This window comes from Phasianus colchicus, chromosome 15, assembly GCF_987193195.1.
Source record: "Phasianus colchicus chromosome 15, bPhaCol1.hap1.1, whole genome shotgun sequence".
Taxonomy (NCBI): domain Eukaryota; kingdom Metazoa; phylum Chordata; class Aves; order Galliformes; family Phasianidae; genus Phasianus; species Phasianus colchicus.
In genome coordinates, this window is record NC_143450.1 from 18,587,097 (window position 1) to 18,599,209 (window position 12,113).

A 12,113-nucleotide genomic window follows, 5' to 3' on the forward strand; every position below is an offset into this window, starting at 1 on the left:
TATCATGTTTTAAGGCAGTAGCATTGTGCACAGATTGGAAGAGTAATTTTGGCCTTACAAAATAAATAAATGACTAGTACCCACATCTCCTCTTGACTGCAAGAGGGAATTGTGATTGCTCAGCATATCGCAAAATTAGAATGCTTATTAGCATTTCCATTTTGCATGTCTATTACTGAGTAAATATAATTAATAGAAAATATGTCATCCTTAACTTGATCTTTTTTAATAAAACATAGTATTTATCCAATATTCCTTTGACCTGGAGCATTTAAAGTTTTTCTGCATATTTCATTAAGGAAAAAGCAACTATAAAACACTTTTAAATCATCTCCCCAGTAAAAGAATGTGTGACTCTTCTGCGTAACAGAAGAAGGTAATGAAGGCACAGTACAAATTAGAACTGCATATATTAGAAAATAAAATAAAAACAGACATGGGTATTTGTTTAAAAAAAAAAAAAAAAAAGATAGTTCCTAAGATACTAAAGGTGCTAGCACCCTGGGTACCCTGGTAGAAGTTGTCTTGAAAACTTATCTTACATCTGGTCTTGGCAACTATAGTCAGGTTGTGAGAGTTGATGAGCATCACCAGTTCTCAAAAGCAGGAATCTTACATGTGAGCAAGACAGAATGAGAAGATTCAACAAGGTCATTTTGTTGGTATTGTGGGGATTTTTTTTTGTTGGTTTTCAATAGCCAGACTAAAAAAAAAAAAAAGTTTTGCAGATAAGAAAATGGAGAATACTTGGGAAATTTTTGAGGTGGAACTTCTGGACTGTGCAGGAAACACAAAAAGAGAAAATGTGATAAGAAACATGAGTAAAACTTTATGCATTGGAAGTGTTTTGGGATGACTAGAACAACCATCATGATTTGTGAAAAAATTTTAGTTCAGAAAATGCCAAGTAACAGGTTTGATGAGCAAAGCAGGAAGAATTATGCAAGAAATGGCTTTGCGTGATATTTGATAGACTGGAAGTGCTTTGTGTTAGTCTTTTTAGCCTGAAGCAGTAAAGCTGTTTGATCATTCACATGGCTCAGATGCTAGTCTGGAACACAGAACATGAGTTTGGGTACGGATGCTGTGCACCAGCTTGTTTGGATTTAGGTCAGTTAAACTGTCTTGTAGTTACGGAGAAACAAAATTCATAGAATCATGTAATCACATAATGGTTGAGGTCAGAATCCTCATTTATAGCCTTATTTGTGTCAAGAGAATACTGCTAGCTTATGGCTCACCTTCATGTCCACCAGGTCCTCCAAGTCCTCTTATGCAAAGTAGCTTTCCAGCTGGGTGACTGTCAGCATGTACTGGTACATGCCTTAAGAAAGTAGTGTTTCATAGGCCCATCATTAGAATAAAATTTCAAAGTGTTTTTTAACAGGGTAAGTTCTAATGTGATGGTGATACAATTAATTTTAATCAGCTTTCCTGCATAGCTACAATTACTCCTCAAATTTTATCAGTTCTTTTGAAACTTCATGATTTGTAAGCCTTGCTTGAATTATGAATTTCTGGGATGCTGAATATATTCAGGTAAACAACAATTCTAAATTACAAAGCTAATTACACTAGGATTCCTAGCTTTTTAACTGAGTTGTAGCACTTCAGATGGAAGATAAATTTGAGCACATGCAGACTTCTGCTGTGTTGATGGATTGCTGCAAAAGAGGTTTCTGTTGTCAATGGATCTGATAAAAACTGTAAAATTTATTTCCTTGATGTAAGAGTGTATCATATTAAGCATCCTGAGGAAAACGAAGTTAAATATTACTAAACTATGTTCTGCACATAATTGACTTTGTTTTCTTTAATTGAGAGAATGATGCTGTTCTCAAACAGAATTTAGTACCTCAGAATTGTCTGGTGGTAGTCATATTGCAATGGATTAGAAAGTCGAAGAAACCGAACAGTGATTTCTACGATGTAATCTATTTCCGGTTAATTTTCTACAGTTCACCAGATGTTGGAGTGCTAAGGACCTTCAGTTTAATTGGTGTTTAACTCCAGCACTTATGTGTTGTGTTAGTTCAAGTCACTGAAATACTTAGCTTCATAATTTCAGTAATACATGCTTGTAAACTATTTTCAGAGTTCTGTGACACTCGGTGATGAGTGGCGTTCCTCAGGGGTTGGTGTTGGGACTGGTGCTGCTTAACGTCTTTGTAGGTGACATGGACAGTGGGATCAAGTGCACTCTCAGCAAGTTTGCAGATGACACCAAGCTGAGTGGTGCAGCTGTCACTCTAGAGAGAAGGGATGCTATCCAGAGATAGTCCTGAGAGGTGAGCCCGTGCCAACCTCATGAAGTTCAGTGAGGTCAAGTGCAGGGTCCTGCACCTGGGTCAGGGCAATCCCAAACACAGATACAGATTGAGCAGAGAATGGCTTGAGAGCAGCCCTGAGGAGAAGGATTTGGGGGTGTTGATTGATGAAAGATTGAACATGAGCTGGCAATGTTCACTTGTAGCCCTAAAGGCCAATTATATTCTGGCTGCATCAAGAGAAGTGTGACCAGCAGGGCAGGGGAGGTGATTCTGCCCCTCTTCTCTGATCTCTTGAGACCCCACCTGGAGTACTGCGTCCAGTTCTGGAGCCCCCACCACAAGGAGGGCGTGGAGTTGTTGGAGCAGGTCCAGAGGAGGGCTATGATGATGATCAGAGGGCTGGAGCACCTCCCCTCCGAGGACAGGCTGAGAGAGCTGGGGCTTTTCAGCCTGGAGAAGAGAAGGCTGCAGGGAGACCTCATAGTGGTCTACCAGTACCTGAAGGGGCCGACAGGAAAGCTGGGGAGGGACTTTTTACAAGGGCAGGTAGTGACAGGACAAGGGGAAATGGTTTTAAACTGGAAGAGGGTAGATTTAGACTAGATATTAGGAAGAAATTCTTTCCTGTGAGGGTGCTGAGACACTGGAACAGTGTATATATATATTATTATGTACGTACAATTTATTATATGTATATTACAATATATATATTATTATATAGTCAGGGTACATAAGTAAGAAGATGCTATATTCAAAGGCAAAGAGGAGGTTTTTTATAATCCCTGAAGCAATGCTTTCTAGCTCTAATTAGAAGCTGAAACTGGATCAGGTAGATGTATTCTTGCTTAGTAATTTACAATTTTTCTAGTAGTTCCAGTTCAAGAAATGTTGGTGTCCCATCCTCAACCTCCTGGCCACTCTATATAAAGCAAGATAAAAGAGGTCTGTTGGTACGTACCTCACCTAATTAATTGAGTTTAACAGACAAATCAAATTAATAGCTAGCAAAGAGAGACCCAAAGAGAAATGATTTTAAGAATCTGGGGTTTTTGGTGAATGGCAGGTACAATAAACAGTGATGACTGAGCTGTATCCAGACAGTTTATAAATGGAGAAGTCATCATTGGTAACATGTCACAAGAATGTAAACACATGATTTATTTGAGGAACATTTAATTAAACTGGAAGGTAATGGAAGATGGAGTGTTCAGCTCTTGCTATTACCAAAAGTACTCTGTGGCTTAGATGAGTTGTTACTGGGGAGAAAAAATGGCTTTATATTTTTTCAGGACACGGTATGGAAGTGCTATATAACATTTGAAAGTGGCACAGATTACTGTGATATGACCTTCAGAATTTTTGTTATGCAAGCAGTACATTCTGGTGGCCTACATGAAGAATTTGGGTTACTATAGCTTAAAAAAAATGCTTGACAAATTCAAAAAAATCAGCAGTGGAACAATAGGATATAGCCTGTTATCTTGTGTCAGTTTTGTGTGTTTTGGGAATGATGGGCAGTTCTTGGTAGGTGTGACACCTTGTTAATATACTCTGTTGTGTCATTGTATGTTGTCTGTTAAAGTACTATTGTGGTTCCCTAGAAAGACTTGTCATATTTTTTCCTGTTTTGTTTTGTTTTTAATGAAAGTAACATAGATGAATGTGCTGCTTGTCAACTAGAGATTTATAGTGCTACACATTCCTGCTGTTGGGCAGTTGTATTCAGTAGACGTTGCCATGCATTTTTCAGAGGCATCATTTTTAAAAACAGTGGTGACTGGAAGTTAATTGAGCAAGACCTTCAAGTTTATGTAGCACTTGGATGCCATGAAGTGAGTGAATGTCAGTTTTTTCCTGGACTGGGCTGTAATTTATTTTTCCAGCTGAAATCTCTGACAGTTGTGTTATGCGGTGAGTACTTTAGGAACATTTTGCTTATTTAAACAAATGCTGTTCTGTGCACTGACTTCAAAAAGTCCAGTTGAAAACAGCTCTTTCCATTTTACATTACACAGTAATTTATATAATCTTCCCAGTTCCTCGATTGTCACTGCATTTTCCAGTAAAACAAGCAATATGGACTTTACTTGCAAAATATCTCTGCTGCTTTTGACCTAACTCATTCCTCCCATTTAGTATGGTAACCCCAGACATAAAGTTAAGGCTGTCCATAGATGATAGTGAAAGAGAATGCATGACAGTCTTTCAGAAATAAAATTAAGAATCATTTGGGGCTGGGGAAATATGACAGAAGTTGGTAACATTTGGATAGACGCATTGTTTGAAAAACTGAGTGGAGCATACTAAACCAGTTGAAAGTGTTTAATAGCAGTTGTAATCCAAAGCTAGATTTTTTACTGTGTGCAGCGTGGGCATTTTTTGCAAGCAATTACCTATTTTCAGGAGAGGGTACTGAAATGTAGAAGCACACCTTGTTTCCTGTTTGAAATGTGAAATAATGAAGACCAAATATGAGGGAAGAGTTGAACAACTTGTAGATGCTGTCTCTTTTTTATTCATTGATATAAATTATGATCATCCTTTTTATACTCAAGTGAGATGCGAGAAAATAAACTACATAATAATGTCTTGCAGTAAGTTCCTGGAAATGAGAGGTTATAGGATAATTCAGAACGGAGCATGTATTTTGTAAATGTATGTCTTGAAAAAACCTTTGAACAATAAAAAGTTAACTAAAGCAATACAGCTTAGGGTCCTTAGGAAGAAAGTGTTTTGAAGGGGGGAGAATATGAAGATTTTTCATTAATTCAGGCCGTATTTTATTATTAAGTACTGGGGCATGTAATATTTCTAGAAGAAATGTCATCATATTCTAATCATTTCTCTTGTTCTCTTACATTTATTCTTAAGTCTTTTGCAGTGGAAACATCTGCTGCCAAGAATCCACTTACGTTGTGACAGCTAAGCTTTTCAAGGTACACAAAAGAAAGCAAAGAAACTTTAATCTGGACAGAAGGAAAAATCTGGTCATGGAAACAGCTTATTGCTTAGCTCTAGGACATCAGAAAGGTTCTTGATCACTTCCTTTAACAAAACTATATTGTGTAGGTGGGCTGTCCAATGGAGTGTCTTGGAATCAGACTTCAGGTCACTGACGCAAAGCATCATACTCTAAACTGTCCTGGTGTGTGATGTCATGGACAGAAGGGAAATAGGATCCCATATTCATGTCTTTGTCTCCCCCAAAAATGTTAGAATTAGGTTGTGGAAGACATACTGTCTGGATCATTTTTCCCCACTATAGCAGAAGGGACATCTTTAGGTCTCCACTTGTTCTGAAGGAAACTGCATCAGAAGTTTAATAGCCTCTGACAGGCCTACTCTTATACACTTTTGCTTTGAATGTTTGTTATTTCTCATCTCTGCTTACAATTCTTGAGTTCATTTTTAGTTCTGATTGTTTTGTATTCTGTAACATCCCTGATGATGTGTTTCTCAATCTGCTATGAAGTTTCCTGATGTTGTATTTTCCAGAGTAAACATGAATGAAGAACATTTCATTTCATGTTACTGCTGTTTTCTGCCCTACAGACGCTACTTTCATTTAGCACTTTGCAGATTATAAACACTGATGTCAGATTACAGTACCAGTCAGTGGGAGCTGCAGTAGGGGTCCTTGCTAGTTGGGTATAGAATAATATGGATAGTGTAAACATGTTTCTTCTTTTAATACTGTCATCTTATCTTAGTTTAGGTAAAACTTTTCAGAGGAAGCATTTGGCTTCTGTTCATAGCATCTCCTCCACTGAGCAGGTAATTTGTAATGTAGCACCTATGTGCTACCTACCCGAACAGCAAAGATAAAATTCCACACAGTAACAATAATTTCCGGATTAGGTAAGAAGTACTACAGTTTTTCCTAGAAAATATACAGAATTAAAAGTGTTTAAAATTTTTGTCATGAAAAGCATGTGCTGCTACATACATGTGTATAGGCTTGTGAAATGTCATACTGATTATGAGAGTTGTCAGTTGAGTATTTTATACTTGCTGATTTCAATATTGGTTTGTGGTTTTTGAAGAGGTTACAAGTTCAGGGTAAAAACAGTCAGTCCAATGTGACAGACAGGTTCTTGATTAATGAACCTTAATGAAGGACTGAAATTTCCAAGAATGGTGGATCTGCTATTGGCAGAACGGACATGGCTGAATTTTACAGGATGGATGGAAGGATGCTTTTCCATTGCTCTTGCTTAAGATAACTGTGAAAATAGTACTATTAATACATATTGGAAATGCAGTAAGATTTTAATAGAAGCATATGCAGCTTCTCCAGACTGTGAGCTGCCAACCCCCTTTGGGAAAGCTTCTACCTTTGTCTGACATCTTGTTTAGCACTGATAACACTAGAGAGTCCAATTAAAGTATTTCAAGAAGACATCCTCATACAAGACTGCACTGATTGTCCACTAATGTGTATTGAATTTTAGCTAAATACAGCCTCGGGTGCTGTGCTGGAAAGAAGAAAAGCTTGCTGTCCGAGCTCTTAATTCCTTTTATATTGATTTGGCTACTAATGACATAACCTTCTACTCTAATTAACTGACATCTGCATCAGGCTGAACAAGAGCCTTCTGCTTGAAGCTTTTCACTTGTTTGTGTTATGAAATGTGTCCTCCTTTTATGTTTGATTTTGTCCAGATTAGCTCATTCTGTGCAAAATAGATCATCTAAGCAATGACTTTACTTTTAAATAACTTGTAAAGCAAGTTTGTCTTTTCTGCTGTCGACATTCCTACCCATGTGCCCAGGGCTTATGTTGCCGGTGTGTCTGGCCAGGGTTGGTTCACTGACTCGGTGCCTGCCTTTCTAATCCTTCTCAATGGATTATTTGTCTCTTACTGATTTGAGGCCAGGTGAAAATTCAAAAAAAGGTGGGGTATGAAGACCTGAAGATGAGTGAGTCATTTTCTGTGTATGAGAGCATGAAACATTCATCAGATGTGAATGACATTTAGCTGAAGTTGAACAAATATAATGGAAAGTATTTGAAGATACATAGGATTTTGATTTAGGAAAGAAGTACAACAATGTACTAAAATCACTATGCGTAGTGTAGCAATTGCAATATATGCTTGGCTGATACTAGACAGACAATGTACTGAGTTCTGAAGCCAGCCTGCAGTAGTATCCAGCACAAGGGGACTAAGGGACTTGGGGGGAAGAGGCAGTCCTGTTGAGAGCTGATGCAGTCCAGCTAGAAGCTCAGCCTCTCTGCTGGGAATGACATTTGGGTAGAAATAACTCTGAAGTCTAAAATGAGCACAACGCAGAGCAACTGACTCAAACCCATACTTCAGTTTGCGTTTGCTCCCGGAGCGTTTACTCTAATTCATATGTGGAGGGAGGAGGGATCTTTTCATCCCTTCCTCCTCCCTCAAGCGTCTGGCCTCATTCAAGAGCTGAGAACAGAAGAATCAAATAAGGGTTTTCATTGGCGAAGGGGATTTTCTATTCCTTTCAGAAGCTTTGCCTCTTCTACTAGGAAAGGTATCTGACATGCAAGAGAGTCTTGACACATTAAAGGTGCTTGCCTGATGCTGCTTCTACTTAGGTGGAGTTTGTTTCTGAGGAATATCAAAGATCAGCCATAACTTGTTGCAGATGGTTTTGTAACCCTTGGCAGGACATGTTTCCCAGTTAGCTAAGTTCTGTGACAGCAGGAGGCGATATGATTGAACTGAGTTTTAAACATTGTATTTGTGTTTGTTTACAACATACCAGATTATCTAAAGTTCATTCATCTTAAAAGCATAACTGAATTACATTACCAAGTATGCAGACCATTTGTACTTGTATCTGTATCATTGCTGATTGAGGACTTTATCAGAACTGAAATGTGTAAAATGTTAAAACAATGTGCTTGATTAAATCCTGGAAATGTCTTAACTCATGCAAAAGGCTTCTTAAATTTTAAAATTTAAAAATAGATGCTTAAAAATCTGAATTGAAGCACAGACTTAGGTAGATAACTGAGTAATGCTGTGCTATCGTGAATTATTACAGGATTTCTGATGAGATCTGCTAACTAGCTGAGATCTGTACCTGATTTACCAGGTAGAAAAGTTAACTTGGTGATGCTTGAGAACAGAGGCTAATCTTGAGCTTCTAGTGTCAGCATTTCAGTCCTGTAAGAGGGAATCCATATCCTATGTGGTATGAATGCAGCAGAGATGTTAATGACAACATTCTAGTAAGTCCCTGCATAAGTCATAATCTCTCTGCCTCAGAGCCTTTCTGCATTTAAAATGAGTATAAAACTTGCATCTGCACCGTGATTTGCAGTTCCTTTCAGAAATGTGCATATTGAGAATAAGGTGTTCAGCTCACTAAGAAGGTGCTTCTGATGTGATCCCACTGGAGCTCCAAGCTGGATGTAGAATAGCAACAGGTCATGTAGTATATTTGGGGATCTAGTCTATTTGTGCGATAAAGATTTTGTACAAGATTGGATTGAAGATGAGAAATCTCTTAATAGGTTCTACAAGAAGTTTCATAAAATAACCAGGTTTTTTATGATTTGAAATGATGGGAGTGAAATTCAAAGAGCTTAAAGCTGGAAGAATTAGCTACTAATCGTATATTTCTACAAAAAGACTGAGCAATTTCTGTTTTACAGCCCTGAAGATATAATGGAGCCCTGGGGATTTCTGCCACAAGCTTTGAGAGCTGCTAGCACTTAGCAAAATTGACTTCAGTTTACCAAAAGAAAAAAAAAAAAAAAAAAAAAGCAAGCAAGAAAGAAAAAAGCTGTTTGGCTGTTTGTGAGGCTGCTGGACAAGCACCTGTATAAATGGTTAAAGACATTTCAGCTCCTAAAAGAGGGTCTCTATAATATCAGTATGTAATGGGCAAGCATAAATGGAAAGGAACTTAATTTAAGTGCTAGAATGGGGGGAGGAGGGAGGAGTGAAAAGGAGGAGTAGAAAAAGTAAGTGCTGTAGCACTTTGCTTACCCTTATTAAAGCATTTCTTTAACTTAGAGTATATGACTCTGCAGACACAGTACACACTATGGCATTAATAGGAGTTAAGAGAACAGAATTATGCTGTGTGCATGATCTGTAATATTTACATGCTCCACTACAAGGAAACATTTACCCATATTCAGACTCACATCCCAGGGACTTTTGAGTCGTTTTTCTGAAGTCCTAGGTAAAAAGAAGCACTGAATTATAACTGATATCCCACGGTTCTTCAACTACATAGCCTTTTTTGAATAGCCCTGGTAAAAATCTCAGGAATCTTGAGGAAAACAGTTTTGAAAACTATTTGCTCTGTTTGGAGATGTAAGAATGCAAGGAACCTTCTGTGTCACCAAATCCAATCCCCTGTTCTCACAGTCAAAACCTCATATATGTAATTTATCACATACTTGTTTTTCTGAGGGTAAATGTGTTACGATTTATATGTCTCTCAATAACGGAATAAATGTTTTTATTTCAGTGGGACTTAAATTAGTCACTTGTGGATGCCAAGGGAATTTATCTGCTACAGTAACTCCAGCATTATAAAACAGCCTGCAGCTTTTTGTAGATGAATATGTCACTGCAAATCAACAAACTTTAATTTTGGCTCTGTATGTGTTGCCATGCACATTCCTCCATGATGAAATGCCAAAAAGTTAGGAGCAGGAATAAATATGCTTTTGAACACAAAGCAGTTGGAAAACACTTCCGTTTTCTTTATTTGTGTAGTATACTGGAAGGAGTACACTGGAGGGAATATGCTAACATCTCTAACTTAGTTTTTAATGTGAGTATGAATAATCTCATGGCTCAGTGTGGAATGCTAGATGACTGTGCCGGGAGGAAGAAAACAGAAGCCTCATGCAGCAGTTCAATATTCAAGTGTTAGGGCTTGCACTTTCTTCAAGGGGGTGTACATACATACAGAGTATATATGTGTGTGTTGTCTAACAAAGGTGTAATTAAAAAAATAGGTAAATAGTGCCAGCTGCTCTAACCCTTTATTGCTTTTCTAGAACTTTGTTTTTTATGTTGCTCAGAGGTTGCTGAGATATAATTCAGTTCAAGACTAATTTACTAATTAATTATAATTCAGTCAGATAATCAATAGAACATTTCTCGGTCTTCTTTCTACGAGCAGAGATAACTGTAATCTTTTCCTGCATTCTCATGAAGCTCATTAGCAATTGCTGTTTTAAATTCCTTCTAGAGGCTCCAACCTACGTCTCAGCTCTTCAAACATCTAGTTGTATGAACTTGGTAAAAACAAAGTCAAAGATGATTATCTGTATCAGGAAAAGTTATTTGAATGAGCTCAATAAAATATGTCATTGGATGGGGAGAGAGGAACAGCTGCCAAAGGTCATGCCTTTCAGGAAAGCAGGTGGGACCAGTAAGAAGAAAATATGAGCCAAAAATCACACACAGAGTTACCATCTACTAGCTTAATGGCTGCCTTGTTCTGCCCAAAGGTAAAGAGCTAGCTATCAGTGCCATTTATCAGGTACACCGTTTTAGTATAAACTTGTTTAAAACCGAGTAGAGCCTCTTTTTCATCTTAATTAGACAATAACTCATTGATTCTAAGTGGGCCTTCATTTTCTAATTATTTAGTACATAATATAATGTCATTAAACATCTTTGAGTGGACAAGATTGCTCTAAAAGCTTCAGCTCCAGAGCTCCAATATTAGGCTTTTGGCAATCATCCCTGTGTGTGAAAAGCAGTCAGTTTGTTTACCAGGAATTTAGATTCACATTACTGGGGGAATTAGCAGTGAGCTATTAGTCTGATACAAGCACTTAACAATAGCTGATCATCTCCTCCTAGCTTGCAGATAATGGAGGTGATCAGCTGTAAATGGAAAGAATGTAGGGCTATTTTCATGAAGGCACTTGGAGAAAGTGCTGTATCCTGTGACCTCTGCTAACCCTACGGTTTGCAAGAAATCCAAACGCCAAATCACTTCCTGGAGTAGAGCTAATCAACCACAAGAAGAGCTTCCATTAGAGGCAAAACCAAGCTCAAACGGCCTTCCCTCATCTGAAAAAAGGTTCAGCCACAAAGTCCCTGAGGTAGGGGTGATTAGCCCCTGATCATATTTACCAGTACACATTTTGATGGAGGAAGCAACTGTAGAGCAGCAGCTGGTTCTCATTCCATAGCAGTACTGCATGACTATCACGCTTAGTATCGTACACTGGCTTCCTGTTTCGCTGTTGTCGTGGAATCATAGAATGGCCTGGGTTGAAAAGGATCACAGTGGTCATCTAGTTTTATCCCCCTGCTATGTGCAGGTCACCAACCAGCAGCCCAGGCTGCCCAGAGCCACATCCAGCCTGGCCTTCAATGCCTGCAGGGATGGGGCATCCACAGCCTCCTTGGGCAACCTGTTCCAGTGCCTCACCACCCTCTGTGAGAAACTTCCTCTTCATATCCAACCTAAACCTCCCCTGTCCCAGTTTAAAGCCATTCCCCCTTGTCCTATCACCATCCACCCTTGTGAACAGCCGTTTCCCCCTCCTGTTTGTATGCTCCCTTCAAGTACTGGAAGGCCACAATGAGGTCTCCCCAGAGCCTTCTCTTCTCCAGGCTAAACAATCCCAGTTCCCTCAACCTTTCTTCATAGGAGAGGTGCTCCAGCCCTCTGATCATCTTAATGTCCTCCTCTGGACCCGCTCCAAAAGCTCTACAGGTAATGTTACCTTCCATTTTAGCAAAGTATATTTTTATGATGTATTGAGATGCCTTCACTCTTTGTGGCTGCGGAACTGGTAGTGTTGTCGTGTAAATGTGAAGTTGCCATTTATTATCAGCAGGCTTTGAGAGGCATGCCAAGCATTACATTTTTGAA